At 44.5% G+C, this 19,847-nt stretch overlaps 1 protein-coding gene and 1 non-coding gene across 2 annotated transcripts in view; one reads left to right on the forward strand and one right to left on the reverse strand.

The window, feature by feature from the left end:
- LOC126355053 (4-hydroxy-2-oxoglutarate aldolase, mitochondrial-like) overlaps nt 1-19,847 on the reverse strand; it is an 85,983-nt gene that overhangs the window by 34,477 nt on the left and 31,659 nt on the right. The window lies entirely within an intron of this gene.
- Trnaa-ugc (transfer RNA alanine (anticodon UGC)) lies at nt 12,063-12,136 on the forward strand. Its single transcript has one exon. It is a non-coding gene; the product is annotated as a tRNA-Ala (tRNA).

A 19,847-nucleotide genomic window follows, 5' to 3' on the forward strand; every position in this document is an offset into this window, starting at 1 on the left:
ACTCTGGGGTCTGCAGAGAAGTCGTCGGTTTAACAAATGTGTTCTCGTCAGTACGTTGGGCAGGCCAATTATTTCAGGAATGTTGTTGTCCACAAAGCATTGCCTCACACAAGCTGCTTTATGACAGAGTGCATTGTCATGCTGATGCAACCACTCACTGTCTTCGAATTGTTCCTGTTTTGTACACAGTATACGATGCTGTGAAATGTGTTCATATCCTTCCGAATTCAATATTTTCTTAAGTGTTGTGAAGGGACCAAACCGTAATCACGAAAAACGCCCCCATAGAGTAACACCACATTTTGTATACTACACTGTAGACACCACACATGACGGCACGTAACGTTCTCCAGGCATTCATCAAACCCAAATCCTTTCATCAGATTGCGACGGAGTAAGGCGTAGTTGCCCACCCGGCTAGCCGCACTGTCTAACGTGCTGCTTCCCGAGTGGGAAGGCGTGCCTGTCCCCTGCACGAATCCGCCCGGTGGATTTGTGTCGAGGTCTGGTGTGCCGGCCAGCGTTTGGATGGTTTTTAAGGCGGTTCATCTGCCCTGGCGAATGCGGACTGGTTCCCCTAATTCCATCTCAGTTACACTATGTTGGCGATTGCTATGCAAACACTGTCTCCACATACGCATACATCATAATCACTCTACCATGCAAACATCTGGGGCTACACTCGTCTGGTATGACACGTTCCCAGGGGTGTCCACTGTTAGCCGAACCGCACAATAACCCTGTGTTCAGTGAGGGGCGGCGGTAGGGTGGGTCGACTGCTGTGGCCTATTGTGGGGTTGTGAACCACTGAGGGCTACGGCGGGACAAAGGCTCTACATCGTTTCTAGGTCCCCAGTTCAATACACAATAACATTGGTGTAGATCCTCACTGAAGAGCCCCGTTTCCAGTTGTCCTTAAACCACGCCGAGAGGCGCTTAGCATTGAATATAGCAACGTGTGGCTTAAGAGGAGCTTCTAGATCATTGTATCCACAACGACGCTTCACAGTGTTAGACGGTTCCTATGCGTCAGTACGAGATGTGTGCCTGGTCTTAGTTCAGCTGTGGTTGTTTCTTCGCCTTTCCTCTTCCAAATCACGTCACCGAACAGTCGACGTGGACAGCTTTAGAATGTTGGAAATGTTCTTTATGTATCTGTAAGTAGGGTGACATCCAATGACTAGTCCACGTCCGAAGTCACTAAACTCTCCTGACAGACCCATTACGCTGTTACTGCTTTTCGCTGAAGACGCAAAACTCCCCAACTCCTTTTACACGTGCGGATCCACCTCTCGTGACACCTAGCGCCAGTTCCGCACTACTTAAGGGTGTCCGGATACTTGTTGCCAGATAGTGTTTAGGTCTATGATTTAATCCTGTCTTGGTGCAAGGAATTATTTTAACTTGTCGCTTCTTTCACTCTGGCAACGATTATTCAATGCGAAAAACACCAGACTGCATCGTGGTATGGATTTCGCTATAATCTGAACAAGTCAGTTTTAAGGTGAGAAGAATATGAGGACTCATCGATGGCAATAGAACCATTTCAGTGGCAGCAATATTTATTGATTACAGTCTCCTCTACATCTGTAACGATACACTGAAAACCATTGTAAAGTGTATGGCAAAGGGTACTTCCTGTTGTGCCAGATACACTGATGTCCAAAATTAAAGCAACAAACAGAAATTTTGCAAGGTTGCTTTTATTTTGACACAAAACATTATAAACAGATGATAATAAAGTAGAAAAACGTAAAGAATACAGAACATAAACAACTGCAACATGCGTAATGGTAGACAAAAATGTTCTTCCTTTCTTCCAACTTAATGGATTTTCACACGCATTCTGACAATCAGTTAATGTGCTCACTATGGGGTGTGACCATCTCTGGCAGCATTATAGACCTGACAACGACGGAGCATACTGTGAATGTCGTCATCAGTCTCATGTTGAGGCAACACCTCCCATTCATTCTTGGAGAGATGTTGGTGGATGCTGATGTGATGCAAGCAGTCTCCCTAGTACATCCCAGATTTGCTGTTTGGGATTCAAATCGGGAGAGTGAGCGAGCCAAGCTATGCATGGAATATCTTCCGTTTCCAAGAAAACCTCAACTACCCATACTCTATGAGGTTGAGCATTAGCGTCCATCAGTACGAAGTCTCGGCCCACGACACCTCGCAGCAACCGCACTCAGATCGGTTTCGGTGCAAGTGGCCGCTGTTAGCGAACTGTGCGGCCCCTGAGAGCGATTTCTCTGTGCATGGTGCGATCTTGCAGTCGGTGTGGCAGCAGACTGTGTGGCCTGCAACAGCTGTTTTTCTGCATATGGTGCGATCTCACATTCAGTGCGGCAGTAAACTATCCATACGGCAGGCAGCGAGTGGAGTGCTTGTGTAATCAAGCATTTCATATTTATAAAGAGCTTCACCTTGCTCCTGCAAGTTAATAGGCAACCAATCATTTGATGGACTTCTTCCAAGAGTGGAATAAATTACCACCTTTTTCATTTGTTGGAGTGTATGCCAGGGTAGTCTATGTACACTCCTGGAAATGGAAAAAAGAACACATTGACACCGGTGTGTCAGACCCACCATACTTGCTCCGAACAATGCGAGAGGGCTGTACAAGCAATGATCACACGCACGGCACAGCGGACACACCAGGAACCGCGGTGTTGGCCGTCGAATGGCGCTAGCTGCGCAACATTTGTGCACCGCCGCCGTCAGTGTCAGCCAGTTTGCGTGGCATACGGAGCTCCATCGCAGTCTTTAACACTGGTAGCATGCCGCGACAGCGTGGACGTGAACCGTATGTGCAGTTGACGGACTTTGAGCGAGGGCGTATAGTGGGCATGCGGGAGGCCGGGTGGACGTACCGCCGAATTGCTCAACACCTGGGGCGTGAGGTCTCCACAGTACATCAATGTTGTCGCCAGTGATCGGCGGAAGGTGCACGTGCCCGTCGACCTGGGACCGGACCGCAGCGACGCACGGATGCACGCCAAGACCGTAGGATCCTACGCAGTGCCGTAGGGAACCGCACCGCCACTTTCCAGCAAATTAGGGACACTGTTGCTCCTGGGGTACCGGCGAGGACCATTCGCAACCGTCTCCATGAAGCTGGGCTACGGTCCCGCACACCGTTAGGCCGTCTTCCGCTCACGCCCCAACATCGTGCAGCCCGCCTCCAGTGGTGTTGCGACAGGCGTGAATGGAGGGACGAATGGAGACGTGTCGTCTTCAGCGATGAGAGTCGCTTCTGCCTTGGTGCCAATGATGGTCGTATGCGTGTTTGGCGCCGTGCAGGTGAGCGCCACAATCAGGACTGCATACGACCGAGGCACACAGGGCCAACATCCCGCATCATGGTGTGGGAAGCGATCTCCTACACTGGCCGTACACCTCTGGTGATCGTCGAGGGGACACTGAATAGTGCACGGTACATCCAAACCGTCATCGAACCCATCGTTCTACCATTCCTAGACCGGCAAGGGAACTTGCTGTTCCAACAGGACAATGCACGTCCGCATGTATCCCGTGCCACCCAACGTGCTCTAGAAGGTGTAAGTCAACTATCCTGGCCAGCAAGATCTCCGGATCTGTCCCCCATTGAGCATGTTTGGGACTGGATGAAGCGTTGTCTCACGTGGTCTGCACGTCCAGCACGAAAGCTGTTCCAACTGAGGCGCCAGGTGGAAATGGCATGGCAAGCCGTTCCACAGGACAACATCGAGCATCTCTACGATCGTCTCCATGGGAGAATAGCAGCCTGCATTGCTGCGAAAAGTGGATATACACTGTACTAGTGCCGACATTATGCATGCTCTGTTGCCTGTGTCTATGTGCCTGTGGTTCTGTCAGTGTGATCATGTGATGTATCTGACCCCAGGAATGTGTCAATAAAGGGACAATGAATTCACGGTGTTCTTATTTCAATTTCCAGGAGTGTATTTAATTTATTTTAGGGATGTATGTGAGCCACTCCTCACTACTTAGCAGAACAACAGGGAGTCATAAATCAATCAGTCAGCTCGATTGACAGCTGCCAAAACTGCGCTCATGCTGAGGGAAGAGGAGGAGAAGGCTGGAGAGCACTTGTGCCTGAGGGATGGGGATGAGGAGGAGTGGGGGTTCTCAGAAGGTCAGATTATCTACAGGGCACATAAATCAACCCATAAATCAATTAGCATAGCAATGGGTTAAGGTTATAAATCCATCAACTGCCAAAATTGCGCTAATATCTCTTTACTCCACTACTCAGGGCTCTGTTTTAAGAACCAGAAACACTAACATTACCTTGTTCTCTTATTGCTGCAAAGCTGAAGTTTCTTGAAAATGATATTTTAGATACTGATGTCAGCATGCAAAGAAAATTGCAGTTACAAGGATGTAAGACAATCTGCATTTACTACATACAGACTCAAGTTTATGCAAGAAAGTTGTTTAAAAAGTTACCTTCACATATTAAGACCACTGATGATACAAAATTATTTCAGAATTTACCTGGGGATAATCTGATTCCCCATTGTTTCTATTCAGTTAAAGAGTGTATCTACTGTGTATTTTTGTTTGAAAACAACCCTTATTTATTCAGAAGTAAACAATCTTTCTGTTGAGTTGCTGTATTGTATGTATGTGAAGTGTTAATCTAAATCGTATTCCATTGAAAACTATTCTTTATTTACAATGAAATATTCTTTCTTTGTGTTGTGGTACTGATCAGAAGTTTCAAACACAAATGAGTAATGCTGAGATTGTATTTTTAATCTTGCATTGTAGCGAACTGTATTGTATATTATCACGTGGTACATTTGTGCTGCTGGTGTGCTCAACTGTATGAAATAAAGAAATAAGCAAATAGACATCTGTCTTTTAATCCCCGCAGCTGCTATCGCTTAACTACTACTACTTCTTCTTATGGAGTCGTGAACGTTAGCCAATTAGCACGACACACAACCCGTCTCTGTGTAAGGGCATGATGTCACCATCTTTTTGTCAAAGTAACGTGCAGTGTTTCTCGTCGTCAGCGATAGACGTGACGTAATGTAACGTTTGATCTCATCACGTGAATCCCGGTCCTTGAATTACACCGAAAATGCTTTGTGGTACGTGATGTGATTCTGACGCAACATTCAGTGTGAGCCGACTTTAATGAGCCGGTCGTGCTAGGACATTGGCCGTAATCCGAGAACACCAGAGCGGACAATGGGATGGCCATTTCTGCTGGAGCGCGCTTGTTTTTTGGCTGCTTCACCTGTACGTCCACTGCTAGTCTACTGGGTGGGCACTATCTCGTGAGACACATTCTCTGTGAATAATGTTGAAAGACTGACATCACATACCGTACCGGAAACAGAACCGTGGATTTTGGCCTCAATATAACCGTGGGATTCTCGCTTCTCGCGGATAATACAGTTGCCGTCTGACCACCCATACACACTTCATTGCCAGACTCAAAGTTTCAATCTGCCAGTAATTCTTTCTGTGACTTGTATTCGGATAGTTCGACTTGGAACAGATTTGCCTGGGAGAGGTCAGAATTTCTGCTGCGATTTCAGATCTGGAGCGAGACTGTAATCACCTAGAGAAAAAAGATTCTCAATTATGATTTACGTATCCCTGAAATAAATACATCAGTTGTTCCAGATTAGGTTTCTTTCCGGATGTATTTGAGAACCTCAGGCAATATCGCGTCATGCCCCTCGACTATGGTGAGCGGTTATCTTATCACAACATTGCCATATTTTACAGATACACTCTCCTGTGGAAGTGAAGAGCCTTATCGCCAACCGATACATCGAGAATGACACAGCACTTACCGACAGAATCATATTGTCATGGTCATCATTATTCGGTTCACTCACTGCAGAGAGTTATGATCTCATTTCTTCATTCTTTTCTTGAGTAAATGAATCTTCGACTATACGTCTCTATCCACAGCGATATTAGGCTCTTCTACATACAATAGGCCGGTAATGTTTTTCGTTTGATCCAGCTATCAATGAGGTCTGTGAAAAAAGTACTGAGATCGACTATTTATCTACGAAAGTTTTTTTAAACAACAATAGTGTCCCCTTCAAAATAGATCCCTTCGACAGAGCCGTTCTTCCGTCTTGGTAGCAGCGCCGAAAGGATTCGACTGATTGGGTCTTTAACAAGTCGGTCACATTCTTTCACCAGAGTCCCAAAATGATGAACCTTTTAAGAATTTCTTCAATTTCGGAAAAAAAGTGACAAGGACACAGATGAGGTGAAATGGGGGGGGGGGGGGGCGGCTGTGGAACAACATGAAAATCTATTGACGTCAAAAATTTCCTGATGCAATTGGCCGTGTGACAAGAGCCGTTGTCATGGTACAGCATACACTTGTCGGCAATGTCTCGTCTACCTTCATTCAGCTTTTTCCTGACCCTTCAAGGACATCTTCGCAGAACACTTGGTTGACAATTTGTCCTGAAGGACAAATCCTACTGTCAAATACACAAATCATCATTATTTTGTTCTTTGATTTGCCTGCTCGAGCTTTTTCACTCGAGGATATGTGCCACTTCTCACTTTGCCACTTAGTCTCAGGATCGAACTAAAAAATCCAGGGTCCATCTCCTGTGCTGACATGACTGAACCATTCGCAGTCATTGGCAATCCTCTCAAGAAGATGGACACACACGTTGTTCGAGTGTCCTTGTGCTCAGTTTGAGGTTCGTTTTAGCACAGACCATTCGCATGTGCAAAACTTCGAGCAAAATTTGATGTACGGTGAAAGTGTTTAAGTTTAACAGGCCACTCATCATCCTTATTTGTTATACGTCAGTCTCATCTCACAAGAGCACGCACACGTTCGACGTTTTCGTCGGTTTTTGGAGTTTAAGGTCCCCCTGAGCCAGATTCATCTTCAACGTGTTTTCGGCCTTCCAAAAAATGGTTTTTGGCAGCAAAACATATGTGCTCTTGATAAGGAACGTTCCCCACAGTCCTGTTTCAACTTTTCAAGGGTCACACTCACGGGTTCCACAAGTTTAACGAAAAACTTAGGGGCATAACATACCTCTAAATTCCGCTGTTCCATTTTCGTAACAGAGAACAAAAACCGAGCTTCGGTGAAGATACTGTCAAAAATCATGTGATGGGTTTAAGGAGCTGAAACTCGGTCTTAGCATCTGGAAGGGATGACCACATCGGCCTACACAAGTAGAACAATACACCGTTAACAGATCGCTCGCAGTGTTGTCAGTCTTTTCTCTCACACATCGTATTTGTTACTCTTCATCGTGGTCTTCAGCCTCTGATTTTGCCTGGCAAAAATTTACCCAAGTAAATGGAAGTAGCTTTGACTGACACACGACGATAAACTCCTTGTAACGCTAAGTTCTTCCACTGGGTGACCCAGCACTTCGAAGTACTTTCAGAGATTGCTCACGGATATCTTATGATTATTTGCGTATGAAGGACCCACAACCTCCAGCGGTCCATTGCAGAGTAACAACGTAATTGTGACTTATTCTGTTTGTTACTTTAATGACCATTTTTTTCTTTGAAAATATCTTCACTACAGTGAAGAAGCCTGTAATACGCATAACGAAAACGTACGAAGCGGAAAACAGAGTAAAGCAAGAACTCTTAGGTGCAAAAGTGCTGTGATGCGGCTGCCATCTTTGCTGGAACAGCTCGTTGTATCGTCGTTGTGCCGTCTTCTATTGCATTCAGTGAACTCATACAGGCCGGCCTCGGTGGTCTCGCGGTTCTAGGCGCGCAGTCCGGGACCGTGCGACTGCTACGGTCGCAGGTTCGAATCCTGCCTCGGGCATGGATGTGTGTGATGTCCTTAGGTTAGTTAGGTTTAAGTAGTTTTAAGTTCTAGGGGACTAATGACCACAGCAGTTGAGTCCCATAGTGCTCAGAGCCATTTGCACCATTTGAACTCATATAGAAGCGAATATCGTCCAGATTCTATCCATATAACTGAAATTTTATCACTGTTAATGCACAACTAACACTGCCGGACAGCAAAACAATAGTCAGAATCGAGCAATACTGAATACAAGCTTGAGGGCAACGGCGTAAAGAGCGCATTGCTGTTGCCAACGACAGATAACCTGAGCGAATCGAAACAAGACACCCAGTGCATACCATAGACATTTGCACCGTTGCGCACTATTTCATCTACATTTATACTCCGTAAGCCACCCAACGCTGTGTCGCGGAGTGCACTTTACGTGCCACTCTCATTACCTCCCTTTTCTGTTCCAGTCGCGTATGGTTTGCGGGAAGAACGACTACCGGAAAGCCTCCGTGCGCGCTCGAATCTCCCTAATTTTACATTCGTGATCTCCTCGGGAGGTATAAGTAGGAGGAAGCAATATATTCGTTACCTCATCCAGAAACGCACCCTTTAGAAACCTGGTGAGCAAGCTACACCGCGATGCATAGCGCCTCTCTTGCAGAATGTGCCACTTGAGTTTGCTAAACATCTCCGTAACGCTATCACGGTTACCAAATAACCCTGTGACGAAACGCGCCGCTCTTCTTTGGATCTTCTCTATCTCCTCCGTCAACCCGATCTGGTACGGGTCCGACACTGATGAGCAATACTCAAGTATAGGTCGAACGAGTGTTTTGCAAGCCACCTCCTTCGTTGATGGACTACATTTTCTAACGACTCTCCCAATGAATCTCAACCTGGCACCCACCTTACCAACAATTAATTTTATATGATCATTCCACTTCAAATCGTTCCGCACGCATACTCCCAGATATTTTACAGAAGTAACTGCTACCAGTGTTTGTTCCGCTATCATATAATCATACAATAAAGGATCCTTCTTTCTATGTATTCGCAATACATTACATTTGTCCAGTACAATTGAGGGAAGAAACGAAAGGAAATTCAGTAACTCTGTAACGAGCCTCCTGAGACTGTACATCCCTTATACTAAAATACTCAGAATGTTTCCCTAAAGTGCCTCTGAAATTTTTTCTAGTTCACCCTGTATAATGGCAACATTGGTTCTTTTTGTCTAAGGTACACGAAACATCTTCTTCCAACAGCACACATCGAAAGTATAATTTCTGATCTTGTCACTACATTTCATGGTCAAGATCTCACAGATATAAAAGCACAGAGCGAACACCAATGATTCCACTTTCATCTTTTCTGTTTTGGATATTTGCCATTTCTGTGACATCTTAGTGAGTTTCAACATTGCGGCTCGGCCAAGGACGATTCATTGTTTTACGATATTGCGGTGCCTGTGTTATAATGAAATACGATGCAATGTTCCTTTGGACACACATGCATGGCACAGGTAATGTGGCGACTGCAGTCGCTATGAAATACATTAAATGTAGTCGCAACTGCGAGTACGGATAACCATCAGGTACAGAATGGAACGACTACAATGAAAATTTGTGCCGGACCGGGACTCGAACCCGAATTTCCCGCTTATCGTGCACGACTCACGGTCACGTACACACTTCCTTACGGCTCACGACATATGGAAGTTTGGGTCTGACTGAGTCGTGCACCGATAGCCAAATCGTAAGGCGACCGTTCACGATAAGTGTAAAATCCGGGTTCGAGTCCCGCCCCTGCACGAATTTTCATTGTAGTCTTTCCATTCTGTACCTGATGGTTGTCCATACTCGCAATTGCGATTACACTTAATATATTCATAGTTTTATTCCTTTATCACAATTCCTATGCGCTGATCAGATATCCCAGACATACGCAGTCATTCACTACCTCCAGAGCCATTAGGCAACTTGTAAGATGGATTTGATCTAAACCTTGTCGATTACAATGAGACGACAAAAGTCAGTGTCGAACATCCCTTTCCCCGGCGTACTGCAGCACCTCGGCGTAGCCTAGACACAACTACTCCTTGGAAGTCCCTGAGGAAATATTGAGCCATGCTGTCTCTGTTGCCCGTCCATAATTGCGAAAGTGTCCGCCTCAGTAGCTGAGTGGTTAGCGTGACGGATTGCCGTCCTACGGGCCCGGGCTCGATTTCCCAGCTGGGTCGGGGATTTTCTCCGCTCAGGGACAGGGTGCTGTGTTATCATCATTTCATCCCCATCCAGCGCGTAGGTCGCCCAATGTGGCGTCGAACGTAACACGATCTGCACCAAGGGCGTCGGACCTGCCCTCTAGGAGCCTCCCGGCCATTGACGCCAAACGCTCATTTCCAATTTCATTGCGAAAGTCTGGCAGGTGAAGGATTTTGTGCGCGGACTAACCTCTCGATTATGTCCTATAAATGTTCGATAGGATTAATATCGTATGGGTGGCCAAATCATCCAGTAGAATTGTCCAGAATGTTCCGATATGGAGTATTGTCATCCACACAAATTCTACATGAAGTCCATGGATGGCTGCAAATGGACTCCATGTTGCCGAAAGTAGCCACTTCCGGTCAATTATTGGTTCAATTGGACCAGAGGATCCAGTCCATTCAATGTAAACAGAGGCCACACCATTATGGAACCATCAGCTTTCACAGTACCTTATTCAGAGCTTGGGTCCCTAGCTTCGTGGAGCCTGCGCCACACTCAGCCGTGCCATCAGCTCTTGCCAATTGAAATCGGGATTCACTTAACAACGCTGCGGTTTTCCAGTCGTCTATGGTCCAACCGATATGATCACGAGCTCAGGAGAGAAGCGGCAGGCGATGTCGTGCTAATAGCAAAAGCATTCCCGTCGGTCGTCTGTTGCCATAGTCCATTATCGCCAACTTTCGCCGCCCCGTCCTAGCGGATACGTTCATCGTACATTCCACACTGAGTTCTGCGGTTATTTCACGCAGTGTTGCTCGTGTGTTAGCGCTTACAGCTCTACGCAAACGCCGCTGCTTTCGGTCGTTGAGGGAAGGCCGCCGGCCACAGCGTTGTCTGTTCTTGACCCTGTGGATCTCGGAATACTGAATTCCTTAACGACTTCCGAAATGGAATGACAAATGCGTCTAGCTCCAACTACCACTGTGCGTTCAAAGTCAGTTAATTCCCTTCGCTCTTTTGTGCCTTGTGTACCCGATGCTACGACCATGTATATTCGTGCATATCGCTTTCTGTTATATCGGAGCCAAGGTAGCCCCTGAAAGCCGGCAACCCATATTACACCACAGAGGACGAAGTTGTCTATGTCCAAGGCGTACCAAAAGCACCACGGTAAACACCGGCTGTTTATATACAAGATAATGGAAACAGACATTCCGAAGCACTACTTCCTGCAGGGGGAGATCGAGCCACGGCCTGCAGGAAGTATCACTACGCCAAAACCTGATCGGCTGGAGACAGCTATTTAGAGGCTAGAACCAGCCCCGAAGTTCAGTTCACGCTTGATGCCGACCTCGTGTCTGCGACCGTTGAAGAATACGTCTTCGTCTCTGAATTGGACTCTTACTAGTGTGAGTGTGTGTTACCACGAATCTTTGTTGAGAATTAGAAGTGAACTTTTGTTTTCCTCAATAAAGAGACATTTACTCGCATCGTTATTATTGTACCTTTCGTTTGTTGTTCAGTTATCAACCTTGTGAACTTACATCAATAAAAGTTGTGTTTGTGAAAAATTGTGAATTGTCAGTCACAACACTTTCCAATGACTTTTGTCGCCTCAGTGTCATAACCATTAGCCTGGTCTTTCATGTTTATCTCTAGACCGAAATGTAAACTAATTGTCTTAACTCTGAAGAACGGATCACTAAAGTTTTCCCCACTCCTGCAGTGACCGAATAATCAGCAACGGGTAGAGTGGTGATTTTCCTGTCGCTAATTGAAATTCCATCATTCCAGCCAACGAGTGCGCCTCTGATGATATACTCTACGTAGATGTTACGGAGATGAGGTCACAGTATACAATCTTGTCTGATTCCATTTGTCATTTCGCAAAGCTCCGAGTATTCACCATCCAACTGTATGATTTGATATATCTGGCATGAAGATCTTTTAGTAAATGATAATTAATTGAAACCCTCAGTTCCCGACAGGTGTTCTTGATACACCTCCAATTTGCGTCTCACGGGAGGCGTGCAAGGAATAAATCCCTGCAGTCACGCTGTTCGTCTGTGTCCTCGGTGGCTCAGGTGGATAGAGCGTCTACCATGCAAGCAGGAGATCCCGGGTTCGAGTCCCGGCCGAGGCACACATTTTCGGCTGTCCCCATCGAGGTATATCAACAACACCTGTCAGCAGCTGAGGATTTCAGTCAATAATTATCATTTATTGTAGAGAAGCTGCACAGTCATCAATGGTATCTGTTCTTTCGAGAACAGTTACTATCTTCATATATAGACCTTTTAGTAGTGATTGAGAACCCCATACTCATCGAGCATATTCCACAGCTTGTCCCACATGACACAATCAAAGGCCTAGGAAACAAATAAAGGATAATTAATTCAATAAATTTTTGGTCATGTTACTTCTCTTCGGAACAGCATACAAATTCCTCAGGGAACCTCTGATTAGTTAAAGTGTTATCAGGGGTAAGAAATTTACGACGAGTAGCAGGTGGGGTGTCCCAGTGCGGACACTTCTTAAATTTCATAAACCGTTTGAGATATCATAAAACGGTTTCTTGCCAATCATAATTCGCAAAGGGCTTGTAATATGCTATTTTCTTCATACAAGTAACTATTTTTTCAATTGTGATTGCAAAGCAGCAATGTCCTTTCAGAAATAGACGGCTACACTTTTATTAACGCCATTCGGTAGCTCGTCAGAATTCAGGTATGATGGTATACGTTATGTTTATGTTGACAGAGCAATTTGTTACCAAAAATGGGAGGTAAACATTGTAACTGCGAAGTCGAAATCTGGTGGTACTGCGCAATTTTCGCCCCGTTTTGTGATAGGACCTTGCCGTTGGTAGGGAGGCTTGCGTGCCTGAGCAATACAGAAAGCCGTACCATAGATGCAACCATAACGGAGGGATATCTGTTGAGAGGCCAGACAATGTGTGGTTCCTGAAGAGGGGCAGTAGCCTTTTCAGTAGTTGCAAGAGCAACAGTCTGGATGATTGCCTGATCTGGCCTTGTAACGTTAACCAAAACGGCCTTGCTGTACTTCTACTGGGAACGGCTGAAAGCAAGGGGAAACCACAGCTGTAATTTTCCCCGAGGGCATGCAGCTTTACTGGTGCTTCAGAAGAATGCTGAAGATTGGATGGGTAGATCACATAACTAATGAGGGAGTATTGAATAGAATTGGGGAGAAGAGAAATTTGTGCCACAACTTGACTAGAAGAAGGGATTGGTTGGTAGGACTTGTTTTGAGGCATCAAGGGATCACCAATTTAGTATTGGAGGGCAGCGTGGAGAGAAAAAATAATTGAGGGAGCCAAGAGATGAATACACTAAACAGATTCAGAAGGATGTAGGTTGCAGTAGGTACTGGGAAATGAAGAAGCGTGCGCAGGATAGAGTAGCATGGAGAGCTGCATCAAAGCAATCTCTGGACTGAAGACAATAACAACAACAGTGGACACTGAAGTTACAACAGCCTCACACCAGGAGACCAGGTGTCTTCGATTACAGCCAATTAGCGCTGCCGTTAGTAATTCTGCACACTTTACGCACGTCACATTCGATTTTATAAAAGGGCAATAACTTAATTACTATAGAAAATCATGGGAAGGAACTGTGACGTGGATTGTCGTCGGGTGCTGATAGCTGAGTATGTGCTTCATTTTATAACTCGCATGTTTTCAGGCCCTTCCTTGATCACCAAACAGCCTCACGCCAATCTAATGTTTAGCTGGAAGGTATAATAAATTCGTAATTAGTCATTCATTTTAATTTCTTTTATTTACTTCAGGTCATAATGAGAAAAAATGAAACAATGTGTTGTATGAATTTGTTACACCATTTTCTCAACGCAGTTGCATGTAAATTCTATGTATTCTGAAGCTCTGGTCCTGAAGGGACCGTTTAATCTACGATAAAATTTGTCAGTGCGGCAATAACATGAGAAAGGAGTCAGTATAAGAGGGGGCTCTGAAAATTTAAGAGCGACAGATGTGGCAACTATGATTATGAGTAGAAAATCAGTTGCATATTTATAAAAAGAAGTACTGTATTTCTTAGTAGCAAGGAGTGAATGGTGAAATCTGGAGGAGAGAGCTGGAAATATTGATGTGCAGTACAATGGTTCAAATGGCTCTGAGCACTATGGGACTTAACTTCTCAGGTCATCAGTCCCCTAGAAATTAGAACTACTTGAACCTAACTAACCTAAGGAGATCACACACATCCATGCCCGAGGCAGGATTCGAACCTGCGACCGTAGCGGTCGCGCGGATGTGCAGTCATTCTTGGCTGGGACTCTGATGTGTATTGGCAGACAGGCACGTACGCTGAACTGATTACTGAAAAATGGATTATTTTGCAGAAGGCAAAACAGCTTTCATGGTGACTGAAAACAGAAACGTCTATGAAGATCACAGAGACATTATGTCGAGAAGGAGAACGCAGTACTAACAAGAGGAGACGGAAGGAAATCAGAAATTTCTAGAGAATGATTGCTTCACCAGTTTGTAATAACAAATTGAAATGTTAATAAGGAAAGTAGCTCAGTAATTCTGAAACTCCATACACATGAGGATATCGCAAGAGATGAAAATTAAAAAAAGGAACCGTACGCCAAGAATTACAAGGGCGAAAGATGTTGGAGGAAGAAGTGAATAATTAATCGGGCATCTGAAACAAGAGAAATCTCGTTCAAAGAACGCAGATATATCGTTTTTTTCTGGCTGTATCCAAGTAATTTTCCGCTTTATTTTGGACGGAAGAGAGACTGAATTTTATCCATTGTATGGACAGTGTCATAAGTGGATACGGACAGTTATAGTTTTCTGTACTGAACTGTTATCCATTCTCAGAAGTTAGCGTTGTCAGTGTAAGGACCAAAGAGAAAGATATTTGTATTGTGGATGCTAGTAAAAGTGATGACTTGCCACTGAATACGCACTTAGGCATTCATCCGTTGTTAAGGTATAAAACTGTGTCTACGAACATCACCCTGGCATAATCGAATCATGCGTCGATTCGAAAACAGTTTCAAAATTTTACAGCTTGGATTCTGCCACAAGACGATACGCCGGAGCATCTGTGGGAACTTTATTATGCATTTTGTTAATTTTCCGATTGACAAAGTAACGACTGCCATCTTGTCTTGATCCAGAGATCGTCAAAACAGCTACTGTGCTCCAACAACAAAAAATATCCAGTATTCATATACCAGCGATTTCTGTCCAGAGACTAGCTTTGTCTGGTAATGTGTGACGACGGTATCATAGCGTGCTATCATGTAGGTAGAGGTATTGACATACACATAGTAATTTTGCATCATTAAGAAAAGAAATGAGCAGAACTTACTGCTTATTATTTTATTGGCAACAGTAAACTTTCTTGCAATCTTACTGCATAATAGGAACTATCAAAATATTAACGACTTCACACACTGATGGTAAAATATTGAGATGATAAGAAGGATTTGTGCGACGAGGTCGTTTAATGAGAAGATTGATGTTACTTCAGCGATGTAAAATATTGTGATTAGAGATGGGCAAACTGAAACACGTAACTGTTTCGAAACAAATAAAACAGTACAATGTAATGTTTCTGTCTACTGTATAAGTACGTCCACATAAATACAAATGAGGTGCGAGAGCGCTAATCATATCGCAGAAAGTATGAAATTATCACTTAGGCGTCTTAGTAGTTTCATATTTCCTGCAGCAAATGCGCTGCTTTCGTGTCGTGTGACTTTCATACTTTTGAATTGGCTGAGGACAGCCATAGCTGAAGACAGAAGAACCACTGGAAGGGAACTGGAGGTGGGAGTAAACTGCAGAAACAACGGGTATGCTACTGGGATTCCCACATTCCGCTATTATGGGTGATATACCCATCCTGCTAATTTCCATGCACACAAAGGGAATCATTGAGGATAACAGGCACAGTGACTACAGAGTCACAAATAACCCCAATTAATTCGAATAAATAACAAAATATAACAGAAAAAAATGTTGCCTTTCAAGGTGGTCTCCGAACCGTTACTATAAATTACCATGCTTCCTAGCCCTTCCCGTTCACCATTACAGTATCAGTGATATGTCAAAGAGATTGCTTGCAATTATACCTACATCAGATTTATGTATATGGCTAATAACTGTCACTCTACGCCTTTTTTTATTCAGAATGTTGTAGGCTTACTTGCGTTTCCTAATATGATTACTGTACATGAACAGAGAAGCGTATGAAACTTCCTGGCAGATTAAAACTGTGTGCCCGACCGAGACTCGAACTCGGGACCTTTGCCTTTCGCGGGCAAGTGCTCTACCAACTGAGCTACCGAAGCACGACTCACGCCCGGTACTCACGGCTTTACTTCTGCCAGTACCTCGTCTCCTACCTTCCAAACTTTACAGAAGCTCTCCTGCGAGACATGCAGAACTAGCACTCCTGAAAGAAAGGATATTGCGGAGACATGGCTTAGCCACAGCCTGGGGGATGTTTCCAGAATGAGATTTTCACTCTGCAGCGGAGTGTGCGCTGATATGAAACTTCCTGGCAGATTAAAACTGTGTGCCCGACCGAGACTCGAACTCGGGACCTTTGCCTTTCGCGGGCAAGTGCTCTACCAACTGAGCTACCGAAGCACGACTCACGCCCGGTACTCACGGCTTTACTTCTGCCAGTACCTCGTCTCCTACCTTCCAAACTTTACAGAAGCTCTCCTGCGAGACATGCAGAACTAGCACTCCTGAAAGAAAGGATATTGCGGAGACATGGCTTAGCCACAGCCTGGGGGATGTTTCCAGAATGAGATTTTCACTCTGCAGCGGAGTGTGCGCTGATATGAAACTTCCTGGCAGATTAAAACTGTGTGCCCGACCGAGACTCGAACTCGGGACCTTTGCCTTTCGCGGGCAAGTGCTCTACCAACTGAGCTACCGAAGCACGACTCACGCCCGGTACTCACGGCTTTACTTCTGCCAGTACCTCGTCTCCTACCTTCCAAACTTTACAGAAGCTCTCCTGCGAGACATGCAGAACTAGCACTCCTGAAAGAAAGGATATTGCGGAGACATGGCTTAGCCACAGCCTGGGGGATGTTTCCAGAATGAGATTTTCACTCTGCAGCGGAGTGTGCGCTGATATGAAACTTCCTGGCAGATTAAAACTGTGTGCCCGACCGAGACTCGAACTCGGGACCTTTGCCTTTCGCGGGCAAGTGCTCTACCAACTGAGCTACCGAAGCACGACTCACGCCCGGTACTCACGGCTTTACTTCTGCCAGTACCTCGTCTCCTACCTTCCAAACTTTACAGAAGCTCTCCTGCGAGACATGCAGAACTAGCACTCCTGAAAGAAAGGATATTGCGGAGACATGGCTTAGCCACAGCCTGGGGGATGTTTCCAGAATGAGAGAAGCGTATGTTATCAAAAAGTGTAATTTATTTATTTATTTATTTATGCATTTATTTTACCTGGCAAGATTAGGGCCTTCAGGCCCTCTCTTACACCTAACCAGCCATACTCAGATTGAACGAGTTACAGTTTCTACATAACATTAAGGACATATAACGTATTATGCAGTATTGATGTTAAAGAAAAAAAATAGAGATTATAAAAGTAGTACAATGATAATTATAACAATAAAAAAATAATTATAACAATCAAGAATAATAATGATAATAATAATAATAATAGTGACTATGTATTTGAAAGTAAAGATACTTTTCTTTTGTGAATGTCAGTTCCATTGTTAGTTGGGAATTTTCTCGTTATATTCTTGCAGCTTGTGAGTTATTCTCATCGAGCAGAGACATAAGACGATAGAATGGGGTGAAAGAGATATATAAGAGGTAAATAGGTTAGAGGAAGAGAAATAGAATGGTAAAATTCGAAGCTGTGATGGAGAGGAGAAAGAAACAGATGGGAGGGGCACAACAATGGTGGCTATACCGTCCCTGATATGTAAATTTTGAGTTCCCTCTTGAATGTTGAGTAGTTCTGGATAAGACGCAGATCACAGGGGAGTGCGTTCCATAGTCGTATGGCTGAGATGGAGAATGACACGGAGAGAGATTTTGTGTTATGTAAAGGTACAGCCAAGATGCTAGACGTATCCGATCTGGTATTGCGATTGTGGATTGATGATAGGTTTTTAATGTGAGAAGATAAGTATTGGGGGCACCAGTGGCTAAGAAATTGATGAAGAAAGCACATCGTGTGGAGATCGCGTGCCTTATGTGGGAGTATCCAACCTAGCTGGGAGTATGTAGGACTGATATGATCATACAACCGAATATTGCACACGTATCTAACGCAAGCATTCATCACTAGCTCGAGACATCTAGAATTTTCACTATTTGTGACGTGTTGAACTACATCGCAGTAGTAAAGATTAGGCAAGACTAGTGTTTGGACTAATTTTTGTTTAACATGGGTTGGAAATATTTTTCTAAATTTTTGAATTGCATGTAAGGATGAGAGCGATTTCTGGCAAGCTGTGACTGTTTGTTCTTCCCAGTTTAGGTGTTCATCCAAGATTATTCCAAGGTCTTTTACTGTTTTTTTGGTATGGTAGTTGGGTACCATTGAGGAGTATTGTAGGGACTGTTTCGCGAAAGTACCGGCTGATTAACTTTGGATGAGATGTAAGTATGACCTGGGATTTCTTGGGGTTTAGTTTCAGACCTAGGTTCTGTGCCCATCGAGAAACAGAGCAAAGATCTCGCTACTGCGCCAACAATGTTTTTGGGGCTTGCACTTATGTACAGTTGGATGTCGTCGGCATATAGATGGTAGGTGCAGGAGTGAATCACTGAAGAAATATCATTAATGTGCAGTGAGAAGAGTAGTGGACCAAGGACAGAGCCTTGGGGAACTCCAGAGCGCACACTTTTCCATGATGACTTTTCTGACCCACAAATGACTTATTGACTTCTGTTTTTGAGGTAGCTGTCGAACCAGTGTATTGCGCTGTTTGAGAAATTCAGCTGTTTCATTTTAATTAGTAATATATCGAAGTCAACTGTGTCAAAAGCCTTGATAAAGTCAAGCAGTGTTAGGATAGTAGCTTCACGTCTGTCCATAGCATGTTTAATGTCATCAGTTACTTTGATTAATGCAGTTGCTGTACCATGGTGCTTTCGAAAGCCTGACTGATATTCGTCATGGATGTTATGAGTTTTGAGGTAATCCGTCAGCTGTTCATGGACGATGTATTCTAGGGCTTTAGATATTGCAGGTAGTATGCTGAGCGGCCTGTAGTCACCTGGCGACTTAGGGTTGTCAGTCTTGGGTATAGGCTTAGTTAAACTTTGCTTCCACTCAGTAGGATATGTACTACTGACAAGAGACAGGTTGAAGATGTCAATGATAACTGGAATAATAGTGTCTACGACGTTCTTAATCATGCCAATGCTCACTCCATCATTTCCTACTGCCTCGGAAGAGATTCTCATAATTGCCTTGTGTACTGTGCCGGTAGTGACATGTTTTAGAAAAAACTTGTCTCTCGAGAGATTGATATCTTGGGGCTGGTAATTTGTCGCTGCGTGGCAGTTTACAGCTGTTTAGAAGAAATCGTTTAATTCTTCTGCAGATGTTTGATAAACAGCGTCAGATCTTCGCTTCCCTATACCGAAACTGCGCAGCTTTTTCCACAGTGCAGCAGGTTTTGATATGCAGCATACGACAGAGCGGGCATGTCTGATTTTGGCATTCCTCACGCTTTGCTTGGTTCTGTTTCGGAGTTTCCTATAAGCTTCGTATGCCTCGGGAGTTGGATTACGCTTGAAGGCCATATGTGCAGCATCACGTTTATTCATTAACTGGCGTAATGCA

Source organism: Schistocerca gregaria, chromosome 3, assembly GCF_023897955.1.
Source record: "Schistocerca gregaria isolate iqSchGreg1 chromosome 3, iqSchGreg1.2, whole genome shotgun sequence".
Taxonomy (NCBI): Eukaryota; Metazoa; Arthropoda; class Insecta; order Orthoptera; family Acrididae; genus Schistocerca; species Schistocerca gregaria.